A 20,364-nucleotide genomic window follows, 5' to 3' on the forward strand; every position below is an offset into this window, starting at 1 on the left:
TCCATTAGTGAAAACAGGAAAAAATCAACATTTTCTGAGAGCCTGCTACAATGCTAAGTACTATATAGATGCTCACACAGACAATCCAACTTAATTCTCATAATAACTTATTAAAATGGGCAGTTAACCCCTAATCTATCGAGGATGCTGAGGGGGAGCTGTTAAGTAACAAGTCCAACACCATATAATGATTTTAAGTAGCAGACCAAGGATGCAGACCCAGGATTCAGCCAGGCTTCTCCACCTTCGGTATTCTCTTCATTCTACTTTGCTCTGCTGTCTCCTAAACACTACTTACGAACATTCTTAACAGTTAGTAAAAATCATTAAAGGCAGCAGCAGGCCATGGCTCACATGTTGTCTACAGCCTCTTCAACCCCCTCTCATTTCATTTAAGCATAAAAATATCAAAATGAGGGAGGCTGGGAATCAAGTAGCAATATGAAATCTGTATTAGGCACCAGGAAAAAAACTAAGTGACATATCTATGCTGCATATAATAAAGAGCCTTGAAAACAAATCAAACCATTGGCCTCAGAGTAAAGGGGTTTTTATTTCCTGTTCCTTCTACTTCTTGTATAATGGAAAATAATAATTATGCCTGGAGCTGTCAAAATTTTGTATCTAAAAGTATAATGAGTTTCATTTTAATAAGTCAAAATTCTGGAAACTAAATTGGAGTTAGGATACCACCATGCAGAATAAAAAGGTAACATTGAAAACCAGATGTTAACTATAATGGCTACTGGTGAGAGCAGGAAACAAGATAACCATCTATGAGACAACCTGATTTTTTTGAGTACCAAACTTTTAATAATAATCAGGTATCTACACACAACTTCAATGGCTATAAATGGTGTATCAGACTCATCTAATGAGCAGACAGTCTGAGTTTCAATTTGACTACAAACAGTGATAACTGAAAATTTTATGGTTATTTTTAAAAATTTGGGAAAATATTTAAAATATAAAATAGTACAGAGACTAATATAACAAGGATGCATGTATCTACTACCTAGAATGTTTTTATTATCCTTTTCTATTTCTGTCTTCTTTATTCTATTTCTATCACCTTATTTCCCTATTATTTTTAAGAATATATTCTTAATATTGTTATTTCCCATTCTGACACATGTGCTTCTAATATTTTTAATAAAATATTTAGAACACTATAAATAAAGTCTTATTACCCTCTCACACTACCCTCCACCCAGTACTACTCCTGCCCCACCTCCCCTGGGATAACTACCAGAATGATTTTGTGTTTAACTTTCCACACCACACTTCTATACTTTTACCACAGGTATATGTACCTTGCAGTCTTTCTTAATGGAAAACACATTATAATCAGTTGATAAATATTAAGAAGTAAAGACAAGGAATATGTGAATTTAAAACAGAAAATCTTAGCAGCATTACACAAAATTAACAACAGCATTAACTAAATTATTTGTAATTGTCACATTAAAAAAAAAAAACCTCTCACCCCTATTAAGGATTACATACTTTTAATAAGAAAAAAATCACACTTTCCAGCATGAATTTCACTATTTCACAAAGTCTTCAGCTTTTAATTTCAAGTACTTTGAGCAATAAAAGATGTTCAAACTCCTGTATCTGATGGAACTCCTGTAGAAATATCAAGATTTTAATGTGAGATATATCTGAGAATTCTGCATGGTTTTTTTTTAATAGCTTATGAAACATTCACTTTTATAGCATATGAAAGGACTTCAATTACGTGTCATAAGGGTTGAAGGACTTTAAAGACATTAAAGAATCTGATTATAATAAAAAATAGATATTAGATTAATATTTCATTGTTGATAAAAACTTAGCACTTTCTAAAACTATTACTGACAATTCAAAAGGTCAAACACGCCTCTCATAGGTAACAGAGAGAGTACCTGATCCTAAATGTCACAAAGCAGAAGGCAGATATGGTGGCAGAGGCCCAATCTTACCAAAAGAGACCAGTCAGCCAACACCTCCACTTCCCAGACATGGAGTTGATGGAGGAAAAGAGAAACAAATGAGAAAGGAGTGGCCACTAGAGTTGGCCCGTGAAGATAGTTCCCAAGAGCCCCTTAAGATAACTAAGAAGAGAAGCACAAAACAGTAAGCGTCAATTATACACTCTTCACTGACAATTAAGAATGTACTATTTTATACTACAAGTAAAAAATTAGTTTTAAAAAAGTACTGTTTATCCTAATATCAGTGGCATTAATGAAAATAAGATTTTCAGGCCTCTGAAAATCTTCCCCCCAGTGAAATCATACCCAAAGTATTAGACTCATTCCATGTTGATAAAAGCATACTGAGCAGTAACATAAAAAAACAAATATGCATGGCCATGCAAAAATGTTCTATCTAATAACCTGAGAAATGTAAATTATCATTGAGATGCTTTTCTAGCCCATTAACTTGTTTTCCTTTAAATAATTATGTCTATGTTAGCCAGGCTGTAGGGGAAGGAACACTCCTAACCTCTCCTACTGGATATGTGTAAGTTGATATAAATTGTCTGTTATATCAGCAGTTTGTACATTTAACCTACCAACTACACTTCCAAAATTCCCCCTAACAAAATCATCTGAAATACATACAGAAATTTATATATAAGGATATTTACTGAGAAGTGATAATACAGGGAAAATAAAAAACAACTTATATTTCAAATTATAAGAGAATGGTTAAAACACAGTACATACAGGTAATAGAACAGTACACAGACATTAAAACCCTGTTTCTGGAGACATTAAACAGCAATGCAAGGGATAAAAGTATGAATCCCAATTTTGTAATAAACATTATATGATGTCTGTATGTGAATACAAATTACCCATATGCCAATTTAGAGGAGCAGGAAAAGGGATGATGACAAAAGGGGAAGAAAATAAAAGTATATATATTTACCATGTAGAGTTTACAGCCGATTTCTATTTTTTAAATGTTCCTATATTTCCTGAATTTTCTACAACAATTGAATAATCAGAAAGAAAAATATAATATATAGTTAAAAGAAAGAAAAACAAATATAAAGATCCCCTTCAGAGATAGCAGATTAATAACAAGTTGACAACCTGGAAAATGTGTTTAAATAAAAGCTATACATTCAGAAACCCCTTTTTCCCAGCAGCTGTTTCCTTTTCCTTCCTGGCAACTTACCTGACCATTCTTCCTAGTCCCGTAACATCTATCATGTCACCAGTTCTCACCAACTGATGAGCTAAAGAATTAGGATTTCAATGCCAATCTCTAATGTTTCATACTGAAGAGTACTGGCTGGCCAAGGAAACCATTTATCATGAGTTTGTGAGCTAAAAGAATGAGTTTTTTTAAATTAAGTATGATTCTTTCTTTGCAATTTTGTTGAATGACAGTCATTAGATTCAAAAAATGATTCTCTTAAACATCCTAAATACTGGAATGAACTTAAAAATTGAAGGACTATGTGAAAATATATTAATGTGTACTGGCATGGCTTATGCAATCAAATTCTGCTTTGGAAAACAAATTTAAAGTGGTTCATGAACGATATTTAATCACTACTACAATTTGAATTCCAAAGAAAAATTATTAAGACTAGTAGAAAAACACCTAGTATGCTCAAGAAAAATCTTCATCATTATATTTAAAGAGTTAAAAGAAAAAAGTTCAGTTGGATTAGAAATTCATTCTTATTACCATAAGAAATTTCAGCATGATGTTTGTTGACAAAAGAAAAGAACTGTTAAATTTGAAGAATGATTAACGAACTCTTAAAGAACAATTTAAAGAAACTGAATCACCTAAATCCTGGTTAAATGTGAGAAAGGCATTTCCTTTAACGGGAGAAAAAGCAGTAAATACTCTCTGCAGCTTACTACCACCTACTGGTACAACAAAATTTACCACTGATGGGAAAGCAGTACTATTTACGTTGTCTGCTTTTCAGATGCTGAGCTTCTTCCAAGACTCTGGAGAGGACTAAGATGGGTGACCTTGGGTGAAAGTCTCCAGAGACTTAGGGAAAGCTCTGGGTCTGAAAACAGATGGTACAATTCTTAGAATAGTTTATTTAGCTGCCCCCAACATATCAGTATTTAAAGGCATAAATATTGTTGTTTCTGCCTTAATGAACCTTATAACAAAGACATACGGCCACCAGAGCAAGTAATGAACCCTTCATCAATTCTCTCCCACTGAGGATCTATCCATCAAAAACAAATGCCCATATGCAAACCTGAACACTGCAAGAGAGGAAAACTGCATTCAGCCCTGTAATTTCAAACCTTTAATAAGAGAACTTGCATTGAGTCTTTACAAACTCAAGTCCACCTCTTTTTTTATTTGACCTAAAGAGCTATCAGATTGTCTTCATTATAATGATGCACATTTGTATGTATGAGAGCTGTAATTTATTGATTCTCAAGCCTCTTTTCCTCAGAGCCAGTTTAAAACAATTAGGATTTGCAAGCTGTTCCATAAAAGATAAGCAACCAGCATCAGGGGTGATGTTTCACAAAGGCTGACTAGTGCATGTTAAGTAGGTGATTGCCTCTGTGGCCTCCAAGTGCCTCAAACGTCCCTGTCCAAGGCAGCTGTCATCAAAGAACATATTCAAGGTAATGATGCTGATATTTAAAGGAGGTCAGGGGAGCTAGGGAGTGTATTTTAAGCCTAATCACTAAACAAGTTCAAAATTTTTAATACATTTCTCACTGTTTCAATAGCTGTAGGACGTGTGATTGCCTCATCCTTCAAGAGAAAAAGTTAACAAACCAGCAGAGGTTACCATGTACAAACAATTATCACCTGTATCTGTCTTCTTTATGTCAGCCCTCCTCTGTAACTTAATCTCCTCAAACCCTTTTGGTAAATTCATATAAGATCAAAGTTAGATTGGAAGAACCAATATTGTCAAAATAACTATACTACCCAAGGTAATCTACAGATTCAGTACAATCCCTATCAAATTACCAATGGCATTTTTCACAGAACTAGAACAAAATATTTTTAAATTTATATGGAGGCACAAAAGACCCCAAATAACCAAAGCTATCCTGAGAAAGAAAAATGGAGCTGGAGGAATCCGACTCCCTGGCTTCAGACAATACTATAAAGCTACAGTAATCAAAAAAGTGTGGTACCGGCACAAAAACAGAAATACAAATCAATGGAATAGGACAGAAAGTCCAGAAATAAACTCACACACCAATGGTCAATTAATCTACAACAAAGGAGGCAAGAATATACAATGGAGGAAAGACAGTCTCTTCAATAAGTCATGCTGGGAAAACTAGACAGCTACACATAAAAGAATGAGATTAGAATAATCTCTAACACCATACAAAAAAATAAACTCAAAATGGATCAAAGATCTAAATGTAAGGCTGGACACTATAGAACTCTTAGAGGCAGAACACACATAGGCAGAACACTCTTTGACATAAATCGCAGCAATATCTTTTTTGATCCACATCCTAGAGCAGGGGTCCCCAACCCCCGGACAGTCCATGGCTTGTTAGGAACCAGGCCACACAGCAGGAGGTGAGCGTCGGGTGAGTGAGCGAAGCTTCGTCTGTATTTATGGCTACTCCCCATTGCTCACATTACCGCCTGAGCTCCGCCTCCTGTCAGATCAGCTGCAGCATTAGATTCTCATAGGAGCGTGAACCCTACTGTGAACTGCGCATGTGTGGGATCTAGATTTCACGCTCCTTATGAAAATCTAATGCTTGATGATCTGAGGTGGAGCTGAGGCAGTGATGCTAGCACTGGGGAATGGCTGCAAATACAGATTATCCTTAGCAGAGAGGTTTGACTGCATGGAGACCATAACAAATCAATTGCTTGCAGACTCATATCAAAACCCTGTCAGTGAGTGGCAAGTGAAAACAAGCTCAGGGCTCCCACTGATTCTGCATTATGGTTAGCTGTGTAATTATTTCATTATATATTACAATGTAATAATAATAGAAATAAAGTGCAAATTAATGTAATGCACTTGAATCATCCCAAAACCATCCCCACTGCCCTGGTCCATAGAAAAATTGTCTTCCATGAAACCAGACCCTGGTGCCAAAAAGGTTGGGACCGCTGTCCTAGGGTAATGAAAATAAAAACAAAAATAAACAGGGCTTCCCTGGTGGCACAGTGGTTGAGAGTCCGCCTGCCGATGCAGGGGACACAGGTTCATGCCCCAGTCTGGGAAGATCCCACATGCCGTGGAGCGGCTGGGCCTGTGAGCCATGGCCACTGAGCCTGAGCGTCTGGAGCCTATGCTCCGCAATGGGAGAGGCCACAACAGTGAGAGGCCCGCATACCGCATTAAAAATAAATAAATAAATAAATAAAATAAACAAATGGGGCCTAATTAAACTTAAAAGCATCTACACAGCAAAAGAAAGCATAAACAAAATGAAAAGACAACCCACAGAATAGGAGAAAATATTTTCAAACAAAGAGACCAACAAGGGATTAATCTCCAAAATATACAAACGTCTCATGCAGCTCTATGTCAAAAACACAAACAACCCAATTAAAAAATGGGCAGAAGATCTAAATAGACATTTCTCCAAAGAAGACATACAGAGGGCCAAAAAACACACAAAAAGATGCTCAACATCACTAATTATCAGAGAAACGCAAATCAAAATGACAATTAGGTATCACCTCACACAGGTCAGGATGGCCATCATCAAAAAGTCTACAAACAACAAATGCTGGAGACGGTGTGGAGAAAAGGGGACCCTCTTGCACTGTTGGTAGGAATGTAAATTGGCACAACCGCTATGGAGAACAGTATGGAGGTTCCTTAAAAAACTAAAAATAGAACTACCTATGATCAAGCAATCCCATTCCTGGACATATCCAGAGAAAACCATAATCTGAAAGGATACACTCATCCCAATGTTCACTGGAGCACTATTTACAAAAGCCAAGACATGGAAGCAACCGAAATGTCCATCACCAGAGGAATGGGTAAAGAAGATGTGGTATATATATACAATGGAATATTACTCGGCCACAAAAAAGAATGAAATAATGCCATTTTCAGCAATGTGGATGGACCTAGAGATTATCATACTAGGTGAAGTAAGTCAGACAGAGAAAGACAAATATATGATATCACTCATATGTGGCATCAAAATTTTTTTAAAGATACAATGACCTTATTTACAAAACAGAAACAGACTTACAGATATCGAAAACAAACTTATGGTTACCAAAGGGGAAACATGGCAGGGAGGGATAAGTCAGGAGCTTGAGATGAACATGAACACACACACACACACACACACACACACACACACACACACACACAAAACTATATCTAAGACAGATAACCAACAAGGACCTACTGTATAGCACAGGGAACTTGACTCAATATTCTGTGATAACCTATATGAGAATCTTAAAAAGAATGAATATATGTATATGTATAACTGGCTCACTTTGCTGTACACCGGAAACTAACACAACATTGTAAATCAACTATACTCCAGTAAAACTAAAATTGAAAAAAGAATATTTAAGAGTAACTGGGTTTGGGAGAGCTTTTTTAGAGAAAAGTGGTCAGGACAGGGGTCTCTTAATCAGAGAACTTAACGATGAGAAGGAACCAGTCACACAGACATCTGGGGGGAACTGAATTGTAGACAGGCGGAAGAGCAAATGCAGAGCATGTGAAGTAGGAAGGAGTTTGGCAGGTCTGAGAAACAGCAAAAGGCAGGAGCACAGAGAGCAAGGAGTAAGGTGGCATGGGATGAAGTCTGAGAAGCAGGCTAGGGACAGCGCGTGGAGAGCTTCAAGGCTGAGAGAAGTGTGGATTTTGTTCCAGTCCTCATGTAAGTTCCATGAGGGGAGGCATTTACTCTACGTATGCACTGTTGACACCACAAGGCCCAGAACTCTAACACAGCTGGCACTCGGAGGACATCCGCTGGACTGAGAGTGAATCAAGAACACCAAACCTCAAGTCATCAACTGCCCACAGCCCAAGGCCAGCTCCATGTGGCGGGGACATTTTCCAAGATGACAGAGTGGTTGAGATCTCACGCCAAATCTTTAGCTTAAGACTGCCTGGGCTACTCAACAGCATCTATTACCACCTGTATGAGGACGCATAAGAGGAAGCTACTTACAACGTGTCTTGCCCTGCTCCTGAATAATTAAATGTTTTACTGTAATGTTACAATTTGAATTTATTATCTTTTGTTGGGGAATAAAATTAAACATACTGAGGACTGTTAGTCTCCTCACAAAAAAAGATCCAAGTCAACTGTCCAGTCCAGTAGCTAGTTCTCAGTTAAGTGAGGAGAAAATATAAGCCACAGGAATAGAATCAAAGAGGTACAACAGATTCATGCATTCGTCATTTACTGAATCGTCACTGCATCAGAAATGAAAGACGAAAGTCAATAAGTCACAGTCCATGATGGGAGAGAAAGACTTGTAAAAGTTCTATATATGGTGAACTAAGTAATATGACAAAATGCCAGAGGAGTCAGGTTAGGATCTTTCCACCCATCTGGAAGGATGAGAAGAAGTTTGACAGATGGATGAGACAAAGAAATGAGATTCAGTTAAAAACCATCGGTCTCAGAGGAACTAGAGAAGAGACAAATAAGCAGAGCTCTCCCATCCTTCCACCAGGGCATGGCTTTAAAACTGTCTCCGGATATTCCTAAATATCCCCTGGGGCAGGGATGGGGGTGGGTGAGTAAAATCATTCCCTGTTGAGACCTTCTGATTTACAGAATTAAGTATACATGTATACTAACATATATATTAATATTCCAAATACACTAGATTTGATTTTTTATTGTATGTTCCACTTATTCCTGTTGTTGCCATCCATTTCCTCTCTTCCTCTCTCCTCCTTCCTCCCTCCCTCCCTTCCTCTATCTCTCTCACACACACATACCTCTATTCCATGGATGATGCCAGGAGGAGTCAGCCCCCTGGCTCCATTTTGTTCCCCTTGCTGGAGTTAAGAGGGCAGAGTCACATGGACCAGGACCCATCAAGCAGGGGACAGGGGCATTTCTGGAAAAGGCTATGTAGCATACAAAATGACTGTTTACTCAGACATGGAGATAAAACTAGTAGCTGCTTGATTATATATCTGCCAGTTGTTAAAAATTAGTGCAGTTTTCAAAGAAAATAAAGTTACTTAACAACTCCTTCCCTGTCTCACAGATATTTTAGACTCTTACACCTACACATACTTCTAAAATAAATGAGGCAGTTTAAAAAATTAAATTAAAACATGTCAAGATAAAAAACAATAAACAAAAACCCAAGAGAAAAAAAAAAAACAGAGAGAAATGGATGCTAACAAACAGAAGATGGATTTCTTACTTGTAGTTAAGCCCTAGAATTGTACTCTCTCTATTTGCTGACAGATAAAAAATAAATACAAACTACACTATTCCCAAAACAGCAGACAATAATGCAGCCCTCTAGTGGTGCAGCCAACCCCTAATAATTGTCCAAACTGTTCCAGATTGGGCAAGAGATCAGCCTGGGCAAACACAGAGCTAGGATCCCCGAGTTTCTAACACCATTCTGTTTAAATCACAGGATGAAAAGTGGAGAACTATAGACCAAATCCAGCCAACCAATATGTATTTTAAAATAACACTCATTGTGTTACCTTAAAACCTTAATTTGAAAACAAAGAGACTTCACATAAAAAATCTAATTTCCAGTTTCTCTTGAAAAATCCAAAGATCTGGCAACACTGGGGATGAATTTTCCCATGGCAACACAGATGTAAATAGTGGCTGCCCTGGAGTTAGTCATGTACCTTCCTCTTGCCCTTTGCCCTTTGCAGTCCCACTGGGCCTGCTTCAGCAGTGTGTTACCCAATTAGCAGTTGAGTTTGCAGCCCTATTTTGGATAAAGAACCAAGACAAAGGAAGTTTATCAGCCTCATTCTCCAGTTAAAAATGAGCAATTCAACTGTGAAGAATTAATCAAGGTTAAATGCTCGAAAGATAATGCTTTCCTCTACAGACCAGAAGGGAAATTGAGTAATACAGCTTCGATATTAGCCATGCCTATACACTGTAAAACCAGAACAAGATACAAGCATTGAGCATAAGGACTTGATTTTCAGCAAACTACTGAGAATGTTTTCACACTATTTTATATAGAAGAAATTAAATGCAGAACACAGTGCTGTACCTTGCATAATCTGGCTCCAATTCTTCACCCCTCCCAAGATGCACTGCCCTCCTACCATAGGTAGAGTTACCCCCTGTCTCTGAGCTCAGCTATCTGACCTACTTTGGCCAATGGGATTTTCGCTGACATGGCACAAGCAGATGCTTGAAATGGGATTACGCACTGGAACCTGCTCCCCCACAACTCTTCCATCACCATGAGGACATGCCCACGTTATCCCACCGGAAGGTGTGGGAAACATGGTTGCCCCAGTGGCTTCCAGCTTGGATCAGCAGACCAGACAGATGAGCTCAAACAAACAAGTCTAGCCAAGATAAGCAGACAAAGTGTACTGTTGTATACCGGCAAGGTTTTATTTATTATGCAGTAAAGGCCAACTGATATATATAGGTTACTAGTAAGTCATTTGATTTGGTTCAGAAGATGGTTAATTTCCGGACGTTTCCTCTGGAGCCTGCTCTCCTTGAGAAAACAGGTTGGTTTCAGCCTCTTCTAACCTTAGAAGCAAAAAAGGACAGGTTCATATCAAGATGCACAAAATAAGCATTAACAATTGATATAACAAGTGACAGGCCACCAATTTTTGAGAGAGTAATCATAAATATCAGTTGGGGCTATTTATTTATTCCCTGTAACATTAAGGTTTTCAAAAGAAACATGCTATTTCTTAAGTGTATTATAAAGCTTATTTGTTTTCTTCCTATTAGTTTTTCAAGTAGAAACAGAAACTCCTCTTGACTTTCCTAGTGAACAAAACAACATTAAAAATTTTAAGAAAGGGAAATATTTCTTATTGCTATTTATACCTTAAATTTGCATATTGCTTTATAGCTTACAAAGAATTTTCATTAGCATTTTCTCTTTTGATCTCCACTTGAATCCTATAAAGTTGGTATAATTACAACCCTTTACTTTTGTTGCTAAAGGAAAACAAAGTTTTGAGTAAAATACTTATCCATGATTGCTTTGATAAAAAGTTACAGTAACAGAACTGGAACCTAGATCTTGTGCCTCTAAGCCAGTGCCTTTTCCACAGCATTCTTAGATGCAAAAGAACTGTGTAAATTCCAAATACATTGTCCAAATACTGAAATGTCTGGGGTTTTTTTTGTCCTTCCCTACCATATTTCTTACGATCCATTCCCCCAGCTATACACACACAACCCGTACATTTAAGGCCAAACTATTCCATATGTACCCATTTACTCAGAACTAAAGGTTTATATAATGAATACAGTATAAGACAATAAAGTATTAACTATGTAAATCTGTTATACATCCAATTTTCTACAGCTATTTTAAGATGAGTTTTAAATAATCTTGTCTCGTATTAGGAATATTTACAACCTCTTTCAAGCCGAAAAGCATTCCCTTTTTTTTTTCCAGAAATCATATCCTAAAGCCTTAAACTTAAAAAAAAAAGTATTATTAATATTTTTCCTCTACTCTTTCTCAATCCCCATATTTCTTTCTTCCCCTACTCTTCTTTTACTTTATATCTTTAGATCTCCCTTTAACTCTTCTATAATAATGAACTGGAACACTTTTTTACTGTACTTAGAAATATGCTTACTCAAGAGTTTGGTATTTTTTATTCTTAATTTTTAAAGTGGGTAAAAAGAATGATGTGTATCTTCTTTCCAACATATAATAAAAACTTCTAATTTTTTTAAAAGGTGATTGGAATTCTTTGTACCATGAATTGTTTCCTTTAATATTTTTAAATGTATACATAAAAATTTTAAAGATATAGAATTAGAAAGGAATCCAACTATAATAAAATACAGCTCAATATCATATAAAACCAGTTACATTGAAACACTGAATTACTGCAAGTACATGGATGTAAACTCCAGTTAAGAACCTCAATTTCAAAAACTTTCAAAAAACAAAAGTTGAAATAATAATGAATAGCTAATGCTCTAACATCACAGCTTGCTCTATGACAATAAGCCTACAAAGTAAGTACCATTGTCATCATGATATGTAGGTAAGAGGCTTAAAGAAGCTAGGTAAGGTACCCAAGGTTACACAGCTTCCAACAGCAGAGCCAAGTCGTGAGCCTTTCTTCAAGGCCCAGATTCCTAACCATGTATGTATCCCTTCTCATTACCACCGGCACCATTCATAATTCAGGACTTTTCTTAACTCATTACTAGCCACTATAATGGTTTCTCTGAGTCTTTTTCTATCCATTCCAACCTTCACTGACACTCCACTGCCCATGTGATTGAGTCTAGGTTCTTGAATCAGGAATTCAAGACCCTAATCAAGCCACCCTTCTCTTAATAAAAGAACCATAGAAAATATAAGGCCTACATTTAGCTATTACACCAGCTATTCTCCTACCACTTCCATCCCTCACTAATGTCATTAGGTCTGACTGAAATGCCATCTGCTGTCGACCATTGCCACCTATATAAATTCCACCCATCTAAATAATACAATCTCAGCGAAGCCTTCCATCTCCAGCCAGAAGTGATCTTTTCTCTGTCTGCATACTTATAGTTCCATACTTATAGCAAGACAATAATTAAACATGTCCATAATATGTCATTATTCCTGCCACAGAATCTTTTTCAATTTCTCAAATATGTTATGCTCATCTCACCATTATACCTATGCTGGATTCACCACCTAGAACATTCTTTTCACTCCTTTTCCTTTGGCTAACTCTTACTTGTCCTTCAAGTCTCAGTTCAGAAGAAACTTCCCCTAGAAAGCCTTCTTCACTGCCCCCACCTTAACCCTGGGCCAAGAGCCCACCTTGGACACCAACTCCTCACAGCCCAGACATAGCTAACTGGCTGTTTACATGTCTATCTCCCTTCTAGTCTCTAAATCTCATCATAGACTCCATTTACTTTGTTCATGGCTGTATTTCAACACCGAGCATAGCGCCTGGTGTGTAGCTGGAATATTTTTTAATGAATTTACAATTAACTTCTCCTTATTACACTGTCTGATTAATCCAGAGACAAATTTCAAAGTACAGGACTTTGCAATTGGTGATTCTAATTAAATAATTGTTGGATGAAATAATTTTTGCGGTAAATAGCCTAGATTAATTATCTTAAGTCCTCAGACAATATGGATTGAACTGCAAAATAGTATAAATATGAATACTTGATATGTCTTTAGAGTAAACAAGGATAATCATTTCAAATTCATTTGAATGTGTTAAAACTTATAACTGAATCAAATCTAGGTTTGCTTGAATTATTGCAAATCACTTTCTCATTGCTATTTGCAGCTACCTACATTCCTCAATTATTATTTATTGGTACTATAAAGCTCTACACACTCCAAATTACCTAGGCTCTTTACTATCTGTGTCTATTCTCAGTACTGTTTTAATGTACCAACTGCCACTCATAAGCTAACCCATTTTTGCCATTTTAAAGCCTTCACTCTCCCACCATCGAGCTTTTTCCTTCTTCCTACAATCTATAAAATTATCTCTTCTTTTTTTAATTTAACTTTTTTTATATAAATTTATTTATTTATTTTCGGCTGCATTGGGTCTTTGTTGCTACGCGTGGGCTTACTCTAGTTGCAGCGAGTGGGGGCTACTCTTCCTTGCAGTGCGCAGCCTTCTCATTGCGGTGGTGGAGCACGGGCTCTAGGCACGTGGGCTTCAGTATTTGCAGCACGCGGGCTCAGTCATTTTGGCTGGCGGGCTCTAGAACGCAGGCTCAGTAGTTGTGGCGCACGGACTTAGTTGCTCCACGGCATGCGGGATCTTCCCGGACTAGGCCTCGAACCTGTGTCCCCTGCATTGACAGGCCGATTCCTAACCACTGCGCCACCAGGGAAGTCCCTCTTTTTTAAAATAATCAGAGTTCACTTCTTCCAAGAAGTCTGTCTTCACTAAAAGCCTAGTTCAGGCTTAGCCTTAATTCACCTATTCATTCATCTATGAGGTCATTCATTCATGAGCACCTGTTTCATGGCAAACACTGTGCATAAAGTAGATTTTAAATGTTCATCAGCTAAATGGATTCATGTAACCACAAACACTCCCATCTCCCAAACAATCCAAGTACCAGTATTGTACAGATATACATCAAGGGTTATATGAATTTCAGGGAGGTGCTAAATATCTGATAAAGACCTGATAAGCCTCTTAGGATCATTCATAATTATTAATAAGACACCAAAAACAAGGTTAAAGAACTAAAGTAAAAACTCAGAAAAATATTTGGATTATATGAAAACCAAAGAATTCATCATCTCTTTAAAAAAACAGAAAAAAGAACATTCCAGTAGTAAAAGGTGCACAGGATAAACAGGCAATTAACAGAATATGTGTAATATATTCTATTTTGCTAATTAAAGAATTGCAAATTAAAGTAATGATATTCCTTTTTATCTGTTTTGTACCTGTGAAAAAAAGTTCTCACTACCAAGGCACACCTTGCTGTAAGAATATTAACTAGGATAGCTTTTCTAGAGAACAATCTGGCAAGTAAAAATAAGTAATATGCACATGTTTTGACCCAGAGATTCTACTTCTATAACTATTTCCCTAAGAAAACAAAAGGAGATGTATGTATAAGATGTATGTATACCCTTAGATGTAGATGTAGGTAAAAGGGCTTCATTGAAGAATTATTTATAGTAGTAAAAAAAAATTTTTTAAAAAACCACGAATCCACTGATAAGGGATACATTAAATGTATCTAGTCATTTGGGATACTATGTAGCAGTTAAAAGAGACAAGGTAAAATTTTATATGTACATTATTACAAGAAAGAAAAACACAATAGTATGAATATATTGAAACATTTCATATTAGAATCAACCCAGTGACATTATTACATGGATTACAGTGAATCTACTCTAGGTTATTTTTATATTACTCCCAAATGTGCCAAGACTGCAGTTGAAAATTTCTGGACTAAATTATCCTAAAAGGCCCCTCCAGCTGTAATATTCTTTAATTCTAAGAACCTTTTACACATTTATCTTAGACGAAGTGTTATTAAAAGACCCCAATCGGTCTTCCCTACATGTTTAAGTGCGCTTTATCTAAATGCAACGTGAAAATGCTAAAGTTTCCAGAATTTTAAATCTATGATGCAAAACCTGAGTTAACGCTATCCTCTTGATTATCAATGACAATTTATGTTGCATACATACACTTATAGAAATCACAGATACAATTACCTCTTACCTCAATAATAACATAAAGACCATTATATTGATATCTTGAAAAAAAACTAAGATCATAGAAGCCTTTGAACATTTAAAGAGGTGAACAACAAGAAACGTGGCTTATATGGTACACAATATAAAAATACTAACCTCAAATCAAACCCTATTAGAGGGCAGTCAGAGATCACAATGTGGCCTCTGTGTAGTGGGCAGGACTGGGATTTAGAGTCAGAAGACCACTCTTTTGCCTGCAGAATCCAAGCAAATCAAATAACCTATCTGAGCCTCAACTGCCTCATTTCTAAAATGAACAGAAGGATAATAAATGTATTATATACAACATGTAAAAGGTGCCTAATACAGGGCCTGAGACAAAATAGGTTCTCAAATACTTGTCTAATAGAAGCAGGTGCATTATTATTGCTTTTATTAAGGTATCTAGTTTGTTCCCCTGAATTTTTGTAATACTGTATGCACAACCATCCTATTTAATTTTGATACTGCATGTTAGAAAGGGGTTTCTAGCTCCTTAAATGCCTATTTGGTGCCATATTCTTTTCCACTATAAATATGCAAAAATATGTTATCTCAGAAACTCAGGGAGGAAGCATACTTACAAAGCACACCCCCAAAACTCTGTGTTGCTGTCCTCTGAGCTCAGTGCTCTTCTTAGGCACGTATGTCTGCCTCCTATCATTTCTTCATGAGGTTCAGGGCAAAAGGCCTAGTCACATGGATGATCTTGGTTTTGCCCCTACACTCTCCCCAAACCACCTATAGATAAATGAAACAAGGAGTAAAACACACCCACAACCTTAATTTTTTTAAACAATTAAAGATAAAAATAAGCTCACCCTATGTACAGTTTGTGTACATAGCAGAGAATATATCACATCAAGTCAGAGAACAGAGAAAATGTTCCTTGGATCATGCAAAAGCCCCACTGAAGTCACAGGAATTCTTCACACCCAAATGCCCAGCCAGCATACTCCTCACTGGTGACTTCCGCCCATACCTGGTCATGCCTTGGGCTGGCTAGAGCATGTCGCAGCGTGAACTGTAGCCCAAGTCTAGCCAAAAGTACTATCCCTAAGCATGTCTCTCAGTGGGTAAACTAAGGCAGGTAATGAAATTAACATGTTACTTCTGAAGTTAATGGCCCGACTGTATTTCCAAGCCAGTAAATGAACTACATGCTAGCACTCCTAAAGGAAATACTTTATAAACTGCCCAGCTCTTCCTACATTTAGTATTGTAATTAAATAGGTAAAAAGTAAAATGCCTTTGGTTTTAAGAGCTGTGGACAGAAATGTTCTCAGGTCTCTGTGACGCCTTTCAATGTAGTCTGTAAGAATCCACTGAAAATTATCCACAGAACTGCTGGTTGTCCACAGAAAAAATAGATCTAGGAATATATCTATCAACCACTCCAAGAAAAAAGGTATTCTCTTAATCAAAACATACAGTCAAGAGAGAGTTCAAGTTGACCCAGAGGTCATGCAATGGCAGAGAGGACACAGGTATGATGCATGCTTAACTCTTTTAACAAAGCAGCTACTACCTCCATTCTGTGAGTCATAGACACCCCCAAATTTCTCTGTGCCAACATGAAACTACCAAAATTTTAATCTTCTATCTGTGCTGTCCAAAAAAATAGTCACTAGCCATATGTGGCTAATGTGCTATAAATGTAAACTAGATGCAATACTTGGCACCATTTTCTTAAGTTTTTTAGGATGTAAAATATCTCAAGTTTCATACTGACTACAGGTGGAAATGAAAACATTTTGGATCTACTGTGCCAAACCAATTACTTAAAGAAATTTCACCAGCTCCTTTTTACTTGTTTAGTGTGTGTGAGTACTAGAAAATTTCACCTTGCAGTGTGGCTCACACTATGTTTCTATTAGCGCAGCTCCGTAGAGTTAATAAAAATAAATAACAAATACTGAGCACTCCCAATGGCCCAGGCCCTGTGTTAGACAGATACTCTACGTAATATTTGGCACAGGCTACAAAGCGGTTTTACAAGATGTCCGTGGCAGTGACTGAGCTCCATCAAACCGACAAAGGATGCAGCTGGAATTCAATGGCAGGTGTTTCTACGAAATAACTCAAATAAGGGGTTGTTAAACAGCTGACACTGGGGCAACTCCCATGTTGGCACAGGACAGACAAGTCATTGATACAGCGTTCCCAAGAGTAGCAAATTTTTGTGACTCTAAAACGTGTACAAAACGTCCAATTATATCCCAGGCCAGGCAAGTACACGCCAAAATGAGGCCAAACTCCTTGACAGCTCAAGCTTCACGGCTGCTAGTGGCAGGACAAGCTGCTCTCAAAAAGAGAACAACGAAGTTCAAACTCCCTGCATAACTTGACCAGGCCCTGACTGTGGACACCCACGCCGAGGGAGGGGGGCGTCGGGGTGCCAGGCACGCCGTCTCCCCCAAGTTTAGCACATACCCCACCCATTCACGGCCCTACCCCAGATCTCCGGGCGGCTTTGGCGTCCCCACCCCTGGGACGAGGGGAAGCGAGACCTAAAATGTTTACGATAGGATAGGGAAGTGGTAAAGAAAGAGCGAGGGGACGGTTGGGCGCAGGTACCTGAGACAGAAGAGGACCCCAGGTCCTTAATGCCGGATCATTGCCGAGGCCCCACCCGGCTCCCGAGGCCACCAGTGACCCAGAAGGTGTAACTGACTGGACACAGCGACGCAAACGACTCTGCTCTCCCCAGACTCGCAGCTATAGCAACTTGAACTAGCCGCCCAGCCGCGGCAAGTGTACAGGGCCCCGCTGCTACCACTTGGTCCTCTGGGGGTTGTAGTCCGTCTCATGCTCAAAAGCAAGGAGTTACTAGGGGAGAGCGGCCCCAAGAGAAACTGCATTTCCCAGGATGCCATACGACTGGCCTTGGGGGTGACTTTTCCGGAAGAAGCCGAATTAGCTGGCACCTGAGTCCCTCGGCCGCGCCCTCTTGCCCTGTTCTTTTGTTTTTAAAGGGCCAGTAACTCCTATAAGCGACAAACACCAGATAATGAGTTAAGAGAGCTGCTTTAGCCCTGACTCTAGCATAATCAGAAGTGTCTAAAATATTTACTTTGTAAAAAATAACAAAAAAATCAAAGTAGCTGCAATACTAACACAAACTATGTTTCTTTTACTCCTTGGGGAACAGGGAAGTGTAATTTCCAGCACTGAAATGTAAAAAATCCCCTTAATACCAGGACCCAATGTCTTTTACATTTCTTTTTCTTTTTTAATTTAATTTTATTTATTTATTTTTATACAGCTGGTTCTTATCAGATATCTATTCTATACATATTAGTGTATATATGTCAATCCCAATGTCTTTTTCTAAAGGCTCACAAATTCTTAGAACTGGAAGGGAACAGGGAAGATTATCTAATTAAACCTTTTAGGTCTGGAAAGAGTAAGTGACTCACCTAAAACCACACAGTTCATTAATGGCAAACCCAAGGTATATGAGACTGTCACTTCATGGCCGCTGCTACCTCAGTCGTTCTAGAACATGAGAGAGACATAGTCCACTCAGAGAAGCTGGTTTCAGTCATGAAAAGGTGATGATAAAAACCTCGACAAAAAATTGAACTTTGGAAAAACTACAAAGACGGGAAAGTCAAGTTAGTCAGCTGGAGCTTTGTTCCCTTCTGCTCTGCCAAAAAGACCATTGATTCTTTCCTCCTCAAGGCTAAAATCAAATTTCACTTTATCTGTGAAAACTTTCCTGGCTACCTCAAGAAGAGCCAGATCACATTTTTAAACTATGCAGTTTCCTTATTTTAATAATCTGTACCATAATTATCCATTTCCCAGTTGGTCTCTTCCACTAAATTCTAAGCCCCTCCTGTGTTTACAGGATCTTAACCTATTAAAATTGTTATTTCTCTTCTCAGCCTTTCCTCACTTCACACTCTTCCTTCATATTTCTCTCTCTCTCTCTCTCTCTTTCTCTCTCTCCTCTTTCTCTTTCTGTCTCTCTCCCTCTCCCCCACTCCCACCAGGGCATGCATGCACACAAAATCATAAATAATATAGATTGGAATTATTCAAATATTTTCTCTGGACAACACTGAGGTAAAGTTTATTTTATATTCAGCTTCAATATAAAATAATTCTTCTAAAGATCTACCTATGTACTTGCATCTATCTTCAAGCTATTTGCTCAAAGTTATGTTCAAGAATGTGCTCCACCTGATACTGAAATTAAGGTGATTCAGAATAGCCTTAAACTTGCTCCATATGCATGTGGAAGCATAATAATTACTCCGTTTATTTGTTCACATTTTGATTTTTCAAAATAAATCTATCATTCATGTAATTCAACAAATGTATGCTGAATCTTTCTATGGTCCAGACATTGTATTAGACACTGAAGATGCAGTAAAAATGAGGAGGTAAACAACATAGTCTCTGCCCTCATGTTACTCAGAGTCAAGTGAGGGAAATAGATTATTAAACAAATTATTACAAACCCAGGTGAGAGTACCACATAGGTTTCTATAGATAGACATAAAAAAACTTCTTGAGGAATTGATATCTGATTAACTGCAGGAAGAATGACTATCAAAAAAAGTTAATGTAATCTTGGGATGCATTAATAAAAGCTGATTTTTCCACAACCTCTCTTCCCTGGTTCAACTACATTTAGAAAATTGGATTAAATTCTGGGGACCCCATTTTTAAACTGATATTAACTACAAAAAAGCAAAATCAGAGGCTACAACTGGGACTGATGGATAGAGAATCAGATTTGAGCTCACTATAATGAAGAAATTTTAAAATACATTATTAAATTTATAGCCGCTTTCTGTCATATGGTGTGCTCTCAATACACAGATATGATATCCAGAAAAAATACAGTGAAGTCAGATCATAGACTCTTTCTCCTTCTTAACAAAAGAGATAAAATAATAAAGCCAATTAAAAAAAAAGATTTTACATAAAATGTGCCTGTAACTACCAAATGACCTTAATTGCTTTTAACTGATATCGCGGGCA

General features: G+C 37.5%; 1 protein-coding gene across 3 annotated transcripts in view; it reads right to left on the reverse strand.

Moving 5' to 3' along the window:
- CEP128 (centrosomal protein 128) overlaps positions 1-18,108 on the reverse strand; it is a 423,783-nt gene extending 405,675 nt beyond the window's left edge. For 2 of the 3 annotated variants that reach the window (XM_081227257.1, XM_081227260.1), the window contains exons 1-2: positions 17,947-18,108; positions 15,954-16,110 (exon numbers count right to left, since the gene is read on the reverse strand). The gene's annotated coding sequence lies outside the window, so the exon portion shown is untranslated. The remainder of the gene's footprint in view (positions 1-15,953; positions 16,111-17,946) is intronic. The other variant, XM_081227258.1, reaches the window with a different exon arrangement.
- Between the last annotated feature and the right edge of the window lie 2,256 nt (positions 18,109-20,364).

This window comes from Mesoplodon bidens, assembly GCF_964165515.1.
Source record: "Mesoplodon bidens genome assembly, chromosome: 3".
NCBI classification, from domain to species: Eukaryota; Metazoa; Chordata; class Mammalia; order Artiodactyla; family Ziphiidae; genus Mesoplodon; species Mesoplodon bidens.